This window comes from Trachypithecus francoisi, unplaced genomic scaffold (genome assembly GCF_009764315.1).
Source record: "Trachypithecus francoisi isolate TF-2019V2 unplaced genomic scaffold, Tfra_2.0 Lachesis_group0, whole genome shotgun sequence".
Taxonomy (NCBI): Eukaryota; Metazoa; Chordata; class Mammalia; order Primates; family Cercopithecidae; genus Trachypithecus; species Trachypithecus francoisi.
Genome location: NW_022681453.1, coordinates 89,021,336 through 89,030,469, shown reverse-complemented (window position 1 = coordinate 89,030,469; position 9,134 = coordinate 89,021,336).

The window sequence follows — 9,134 nt, the reverse complement described above, 5'->3', positions numbered from 1 at the left end:
ATTCTTCAGCTTTGGGACTTGGACTGGCTTCCTTGCTCCTCAGCTTGCAGATGGCCTATTGTGGGACCTTGTGATCATGTGAGTTAATACTACTTAATAAACTCTCATATGTATATTAGTTCTATTAGTTCTGCCTATTAGTTCTATGAGTTCTGTCCCTCTAGAGAACCGTAATACAAACTGTAATCTCACTGTAACACAGTAACTATTTGCATATGATATTCCAGGTGAATTAGTATGTTTATATCACGGTAATCCTAAAATAGGTACTTTTTGGGTGACATCTTATTTATTTTTAAATGAAAATAGCAATATTATACATGCTGAAATATTTTTAATAGAAGAATATAAAGCAAAAGGAAAAGTACTATACCTTTCACATCCATTCAAGAGTCATCACTGTTGGCCAGACGCAGTGGCTCACATCTGTAATCCCAGTACTTTGGGAGGCTGAGGTGGGTGGATCATTTGAGGTCAGGAGTTCGAAACTAGCCTGGCCAACATGGTGAAACCTCATCTCTACTAAAAATACAAAAAGTAGCTGGTCCTGGTGGCACATGCCTGTAATCCCACCTACTCAGGAGGCTGAGGCAGGAGAATGCCTTGAACCTGGGAGGTGGAAGTTGCTGTCAGCCGAGATCACACCACTGCACTCCAGCTTAGGCAACAGTGAGACTCCGCCTCAAAAAAGGAAAAAAAAAAAAAAGAGTAATCACTATTAATGCATCCACCTTTTTCCTTGTATACTTATACATACACACCTATAATTTTGTCTTGTTTTACTTCCATTTAACGTTGTTATAAACATTTTCCACATTTTCATATAATTGCTATTTCAAAGGCTACACACCATTCCTTTCTGTGGATACAGTAATCAGGACTCTTAATTGTAAGTGACAGAACTCAAACTGGCTTAAGAAAAGCAGAGGCTTATTGACTCATATAACTGGGGTGAGCATAGGGGAGATGTTAGATGTGACTAGATTCAAGGTTCAGATGATGTTTTCAGGAATGTGTCAGCTGAGTCTCTGTCACTCTTCATCTCGTCTCTGCTTGTGTATAGGCCTTATTTGGTCTAACTGCAGCCAGGCTTTCTGCATGTGGCTGAGAATGTTAGGGTTATATTTTTCCAGTTCTAGACCCTAGAGGAAAGAGGAGGTCTTCCTAACCAATTTCAAAGGAAAAGTCACAGGAAAGGACTTTCCCTGACTCATCTTTAAACCAATCACTGTGGGCTATGGAGATGGGACAAACTGATTGATCACCCTCGGTCATGTGCCTACCCATACATTTAGGAAGGGCAAAGGAAGTGATAGGGAAGAAACAGCTGAGCAGTACCTTTCACAGATTCTAAATCCTGGACTTTGAGATTGTTTCAGTATTTTGGCTGGGACTGATAACACTGGGAACATCTTTACGGCTATTACTCTTATTCGTATGGGATTACAGTTTGCCCTCTGTATCTGTGGGTTCCACATCAACAGATTCAACCAACCGTGGATCAAAAATACTTGAAAAAATTAAAACACAGCAAGACAGCTGGCTGTGGTGCCTCACGCCTGTAATCCCAGCACTTTGGGAGGCTGAGGAGAGTGGATCACTTAAGGCCATGAGTTTGAGACCAGCCTGGCCAACATTGTGAAACCCCATCTCCACTAAAATTACAAAAATTAGCCAGATGTAGTGGTGCATGCCTGTAATCCCAGCTACTCGGGAGGCTGAGACACAAGAATCACTTGAACCCAGGAGGCAGAGGTTGCAGTGAGCTGAGACTGAGCACTCTAGCTTAGGCAACAGAGTGAGACACTGTCTCAAAACGACAACAATACAACAAAAAATAATGCAAATAAAACAATATAGTACAGAAACTAAATAGCATTTACATTGTGTTAGGCATTATAAGTCATCTAGAGATGATCTGAAGTATACGAGAGGGTGTGTGTAGGTTATATGCAAATATGACACCATTTTATATAAGAGACTTGAGCATCTGCAGATTTGGGTATCCACTGGAGGTCCTGGAACCAATCTCCCACGGATACCGAGGAACAACTGTATTTCCTTATGAAAAATTCTTTGGAGTAGAATATCTGGATCAAGGAGTATCACACATTCTTGTGGTTCTTGCTACACATTGCACTTATTGTTTTTCAAGAGGATTGTGCCAAAGAAATAGCTTTAAAAAAAATGAGACCATATGAAAATTCTGAAGTCCATGTATTAATTCAACAAATATTTGTTCAGCACCTACTATGTGCCAGGCACTATATTTACCCAGACCTGCCACACAGGGAGTCAGCAGGGTCTAAATCCAAATTCATATGTGTGATCTGTCTTTAGCAAGAGGACTACATGTCCAGAGATAAGTTCTGTTTAAAAGTCATTAAGGATGCTTGTGGGTGGGGCAATGGTCTTCAAAATAAATTTTTTTAGAGAAAGGCTCTCAGACTGTTGCCCATGCTGAAGTGCAGTGGCATGTTCATAGATCACTGCAATCTCAAACTCCTGGGCTCAAGCTATCCTCCCAGTTCAGCATACCGAGTAGCTAGGAGTATAGGCGTGTGCCACCCTGCCTGGCTAAGCTTTTTAAATTTTTTGTAAAGATAGAGTCTCACTATGTTGTCTCAAGCAATCCTCCTGCCTTGGCCTCCTAAATTGCTAGGATTACAGGTGTGAGCCACCCCACCCGGCCAGGCCAAGAGTCTTGATGTGAGTCTATCAATTATCAACTTTCCTAAAATGATGTCAGCATTTTTTGGTTGTCCAAATGATTTATTTTCATTCAGAAACTTTTTTTTCAAATTAACTATACAGACACAATCTAAATTGTAATCTGAGTCATCACCACCCACCAGCAAGTCTCTTCATGTTTCTGAGCTTCAGCTTGCTCATCTCCAAATGACAATGCCTGCCAAGCACTCAGGTCAGGGACACCAAGGGGATCAGAGGCGATGAATGAGGGAACAAGGAGACTAGTTACTTAGAGAGTGATGAGAAGGTTTTGAAGAGCCAATGCGGTGAACATGATAGGAAGTTTAAATACTGAAAAAGATAATTTGTTAAACTGTAAAGTAGGATATGAATGTAAGATATTATTACAATCAAGAGAGGTACTGCGAAAGTGAGTTTTTTTTTCATGTAAATATGGTACAAAATTATAACCATGGAATATAAAGCTGGGTTTTGAAATTCTGTCACTACCTTTACAAAAAGAAATAAAGAAAAAAACATTCTGAAAATGCCTCTTCCTTCAACCAGGATCTCTTGGTATATTATGACCACTTTATTAAATATGGAGATGGAATGATGAGTTAATAAAAACAAATGAATAAATTTACATAGACTTGCTAACTTCCCTCCAGATTTGAGTTTCATAAACAAGAATGTATCATGTAAGTCATGAATAACAGGGCATGTGAATTGTACTTAGGTTTTAACATTGGCTAAATGTTTTTAGAGCTAGAGCCATAGTTTTTTCCCCCCACGAATGAACAACTTTAGAGATCATTTAGTTCAACTCCCTTGTTTTACAGACTGTTTTGGTTTCATTGCTTGAGCAGAAACTTTTAATATATGCTTCCATGTGGTTACTACCCATATATTTTAAAAAGACATGTTTCTTTAGTCCTCCTTCACTATATTGTGGCTATTTTTGAAAGGTACATAAATAGAGAAACCATTAGAACTATTATGGAGTGGTCCAGCTTGCTTATGAATACATTTCATCATGTAATCAATCAAAAGATTTAAAAGTATTTGGCATTTACAAGGAAAGATTCATAAAATGCTTCATGAATGAAGGCCTCATTTATTTCTAAAATGCATTCATGGTTATTGAGTTCCATAATAAGTAGTAGTGGGAATGGAAATTCTGGAATCTCAAATCTATTGTTTTTCAATTTTCAACATATGTTTTAAACACACACCTACTGCTGGGAACTGTGAGCTGTCTTCTTTCTGATGTTTGCCACATCATTACACTACTAACAAAAGGTTTCAGTTGACTAAAAGCCAAATTCTAGCAGAAAGGAAGATGAATTAAGCACTTAATTATAATTTTCTGTTAAATGGCATTTTATTTAACTCATACTTTATCATTTTATCACCAGTTTTAGCATATGCAAAATTAGCTAATTTTGTTATTGTGGTAAGAAATAGAAGCCATATAGAATTCACAGGCCTCCTGAGTGATACCCAAACACAGTACTATTTACTTACTTTATTATTTTTTTTTTCCTTTTTCCAAGACAGCATCTTGCTCTGCCACCCAGGCTAGAGTGCAGTGGTGTGATCACAGCTTACTACACACAACCCTGCGGGCTCAAGCAATAGTCCCACATCAGCCTTCCATGTAACTGGGACTACAGGCATGCATAACCATGCCTGGCTAATTTTTTGTAGAGACAGGGTTTCATCACATTGCCCAGGCTGCTCGTGAACTCCTGGGCTCAAGCAATCTACCACCTGCCTTGACCTCCCAAAGAGTTGGGATTACAGGTGTAAGCCACTGCACCTGGCCCACAGTACTATTCATTAAGTTGCCACTGACCTCAAACCAAGGTAAGAGAATAATTAAACAATGACAATCCAATGTTTGAAGAGAAAACAGAAAATTACTGAACTGTCTTCCCTACGATATTAGATACATTCTTTAGAAGTAAATAAATAAAGCAAGTGAAAACTACAGTTTCTGTCCCTATTTTTATTGAAGTAGGGCATAGAAGATCGTTTTCTTCTCCTTCAGCTTTGATCACTCAATTGTTATAAGCCCTTGGGTAGTTGACAACACTTCATTCAGACAGAGCCACAATGCTTGGCACAAAGTGTACAAGCTTTAGAATTGAAGAGACCTGGGCCTCAGTTTTGATATTGCCCCTTCACCGTTGGTTCTGTCACTTATTTGATCCCTCATTTAATTTTTATCTTATCATCTGACACATCATCTATGTGTCAGGCATTGTCTGAGAAGTGGAGATAGAAAGCTATAGAAATTAATCAGACATAATATTTTCCCTTAAGGAAGTTATATTTAGTGGTAGACATAGTCAAGCAACAGATAATCTATAAAGTAGGACTATTAAAACCCACAAAATGAGAGTACTGTGAAGATCAAGGATTAAGTAAGATGAGCCCAGGTGCAGTGGCTCATGCCTGTAATTCCAGCACTTTGGGAGACCAAGGTGGGTGGACTGCTGGAGCTCTGGAGTTCAAGACTACCCTGGGCAACATGGTGCAACCCCATCTCTACTAAAATACAAAAAATTAGCTGGGCATGGTGGCGTGCACCTGTAGTTCCAACTACTCGGGAGGCTGAGGCACAAGATATAGCTTGAGCCTGGGAGGCGGAGGTTGCTGTGAGCCAAGATCATGCCACTGCACTCCAAGTTGGGCTACAGAGTGAGACTCCATCTCAAAAAAAAAAAAAAAAAAAAAGGATTAGTGAGATGACATATATAAAGAACCTGACACTGTATCTAGCCTGCAATATACATGCAACACATTTCTTTTTTTTTTCAGTGCTAAATAAGTTAATGCCACTGTGCTGGGGATTGAACAAGTTAAGTTACGGCCCAACCCTCAAGAGTTACCATATAAAAGTTGGAGGGAGAAGAGTGGAAGCAGTTGTTTTAAGTATTTAGATATTTTTGGCACAGATAGCACAGGATAAATGTCAATAATCTATGAGTTAAGTGCCACGTAAGCAGAATAGGGAGACAATAAAACCGGATAAAAAAGATTGCAACAGTAAAAGACTTGATGAAACTGGCTGTTACAGAAGTGTAGTTTATGCTTCAGAAGATTTACATAAATTTCCCCAGTAGAGCTCACTCATGCAAATTTCAGAGGAAAGAAGGCAGGCTATGGGGTAATTCAGACTTAGAAATTACTCTGACAGGCAGATAAACTTTCTTTTTTTTTTTTTTTTTTGAGACGGAGTCTCGCTCTGTCGCCCGGGCTGGAGTGCAGTGGCTGGATCTCAGCTCACTGCAAGCTCCGCCTCCCGGGTTCACGCCATTCTCCTGCCTCAGCCTCCCGAGTAGCTGGGACTACAGGCGCCCGCCACCTCGCCCGGCTAGTTTTTTGTATTTTTTAGTAGAGACGGGGTTTCACCGTGTTAGCCAGGATGGTCTCGATCTCCTGACCTTGTGATCCACCCATCTCGGCCTCCCCAAGTGCTGGGATTACAGGCTTGAGCCACCGTGCCCGGCCGATAAACTTTCAAAAGATTAAGAGGAGCAAGCGAAGGAAAGATTAAACTGTTAGATCCTTGAGTCCAAACTACTGAACCTTGACAGAAAGGCAAGAGAAATCAGAAGAAGGTGACAAGCTGTCAAGAGAAAGGGGGACAGATGGATAAGGTCACAGATGGAGGGAGGAGCATGTTCAGTGCTCAGAGGGAAAATGAACAATAACAAAGGGCAGAAGTTTGTAATCAGAAAAAGGGAACTCATGATCTTGAGATATAACTTATAAATGTCTTCAGTGGCCCTGAGCAGAGTCATATTAGTGGCTGGCTGTGGAAAACACGAGATGTGCCACTCAGGCTCCCCTTTTCAAGAAAGGATTCGCTACCTAGCTTTAAGAAGTCTAGTTAACTGACAGATTCCAGCTGTTAGCTCCTTAAAACCTGCACTGGAGCTGAGGTTGTACTCTTATTAGGGTGGTCCTCAATCAATAACTGAACAAGGAGGTGGGTACAAGGAGCTAGCCATTCCCACCCATTGTGGACTCCTACAACTGTTCACCTCTGCAGAGATGCTCCCTACTGAACTAGCAGAGAAAGCATTGTACTCTGACAACTCCCTGCTCAGTCCTACCTATTTCTCTTCTTTTACAGGTGTAAATTCCCCCCATACACCTCTGGTACTCCTAACTCCATCTTACCATCTGCTTGCCAAAGAACCCACCTGTAGAATTTTAGCTCTGTCACATACATTATTGTATTAGTCTGTTTTCACACTGCTATAAAGAACTACTTGAAACTGGGCAATTTATAAAGGAGAAAGGTTTAATTGACTCACAGTTCCACAGGCTGTATCGGAGGCATGGCTGAGGAGGCCTCAGGAAACGTACAGTTATGGTGGAAGGTGAAGGGGAAGCAAGGAACCTTCTTCACAAGGCAGCAGGAGAGAGACAGAGCTAAGGAGGAAGTGCTACACTTGTAAACAATCAGATCTTGTGAGAACTCCCTATCATGAGAACAGCATGGGGGAAATCTGTCCCCATAGTCCAATCACCTCTGACCAGGTCCCTCCCCTGACACGTGGAGATTAAAATTCCACATGAGCACTTTGGGAGGCCGAGGTGGGCAGATCACGAGGTCAGGAGATGGAGACCATCCTGGCTAACACGGTGAAACCCCGTTTCTACTAAAAATACAAAAAATTAGCCAGGCGTAGTGGTGGGCACCTGTAGTCCCAGCTACTGGGGAGGCTGAGGCAGGAGAATGGCATGAACCTGGGCAGCGGAGCTTGCAGTGAACAGAAATCGCGCCCCTGCACTCAAGCCTGGGAGACACAGCGAGACTCCGTTTTAAAAAAATAAAAAATAAAAAAATTCCACATGAGATTTGGGTGGGGGCACAGTCAAATCATACCATTCCACCCAAGCCCCTCCCAAATCTCATGTCTTTCTCACATTTCAAATCACAATCATGCCTTCTCAACATTACTTCAAAGTCTTAACTCACTCCAGCATTAACTCAAAAATCCGAGTCCAAAGTCTCATTTAAGACAAGGCAAGTTCCCTTCTGCCTATGAGCCTGTAAAATCAAAAACAAGTTAGCTATTTCCAAGATACAATCAGGGTACAGGCACTGGGTAAATGCTCCCATTCCAAACGGGAGAAATTGGCCAAAACAAAGGGCATACAGGCCCCATGCAAGTCCAAAACCCAACAAGGAAATTAAATCTTAAAGCTCTAAAATAATCTCCTCTGACTCCAAGTCTCACATCCAGGACATGCTAATGCAAGAAGTAGGCTCCCCAGGCCTTGGCAGCTCTGCCTCCATGGCTCTGCAGGATACAGTTCCAATTTCAGGTCATTTTTTTTGTGAACGCATATGAGTGTACATTTTTATAAAAAGACAGGTTGGACAGGGTGTGGTGGCTCACGCCTGTAATCCCAGCACTTTGGAAGGCCGAGGCAGGAAGATCACGAGGTCAGGAGTTTGAAACCAGCCTGGCCAACATGGTGAAACTCCGTCTCTACTAAAGATACAAAAAATTGGCCTGGCAGGGTAGTGCGTGTCTGTAATCCCAGCTACTCAGAAGGCTGATGCAGGAGAATCACTTGAACCCGGGAGGTGGAGGTTGCCGACATCATGCCATTGCACTCCAGCCTGGGCAACAGGGCAAGACTGTCTCAAAAAAAAAAAAAAAAAAAGTCAGGTCACCTGTTGAATGCTTTGCTACTTTGAAGTTTCTTCCACCAGATACCCTAAATCATCTCTCTCTAGTTCAAAGTTCCACAGATCTCTAGGGAAGGGGTAAAATGCAGCAAGAGTGACTTTTGTTCTGGTTCCCAATAAGTTCCTCATCTCCATGGGTGACCACCTCAGCCTGGACTTCATTGTCCATATCACTATCAGCATTTTGGTCAAAACCAACAAGCCTCTAGGAAGTTCCAAACTTTCCCTCACCTTCCTATTTTCTGAGCCCTCTAAAGTGTTCCAACCTCTGCCCAACCAGTTTCAAAGTCACTTCCACATTTTTAGGTATCTTTATAGCAGTGCCCCCATTCTGCTGGTGCCAGTTTTCTCTATTAGTCCATTTTCACACTGAGACTGAGTAATTTATAAAGGAGAGAGGTTGGACTCACAGTTCCACATGGCTGGGGAAACCTCAGGAAACTTACAATCATGGCAGAAGGTAAAAGGGAAGCAAGGCACATCTTACATGGCAGCAGGAGAGACAGAGAGAGCAAAGGGGGAAGTGCTATACTTTTAAACCATCAGATCTCGTGAGAACTCACTATCATGAGAACAGCATGGGAGAAATCCACCCCCACGATCCTGTCACTTCCCACCAGATCCTTCCCCTGACATGTGGGGATTAAAACTGCACATGAGATTTGGGTGAGGACACAGAGCCAAACCATATCAATTATCTCATTTTATCCTTATAATAATTCAG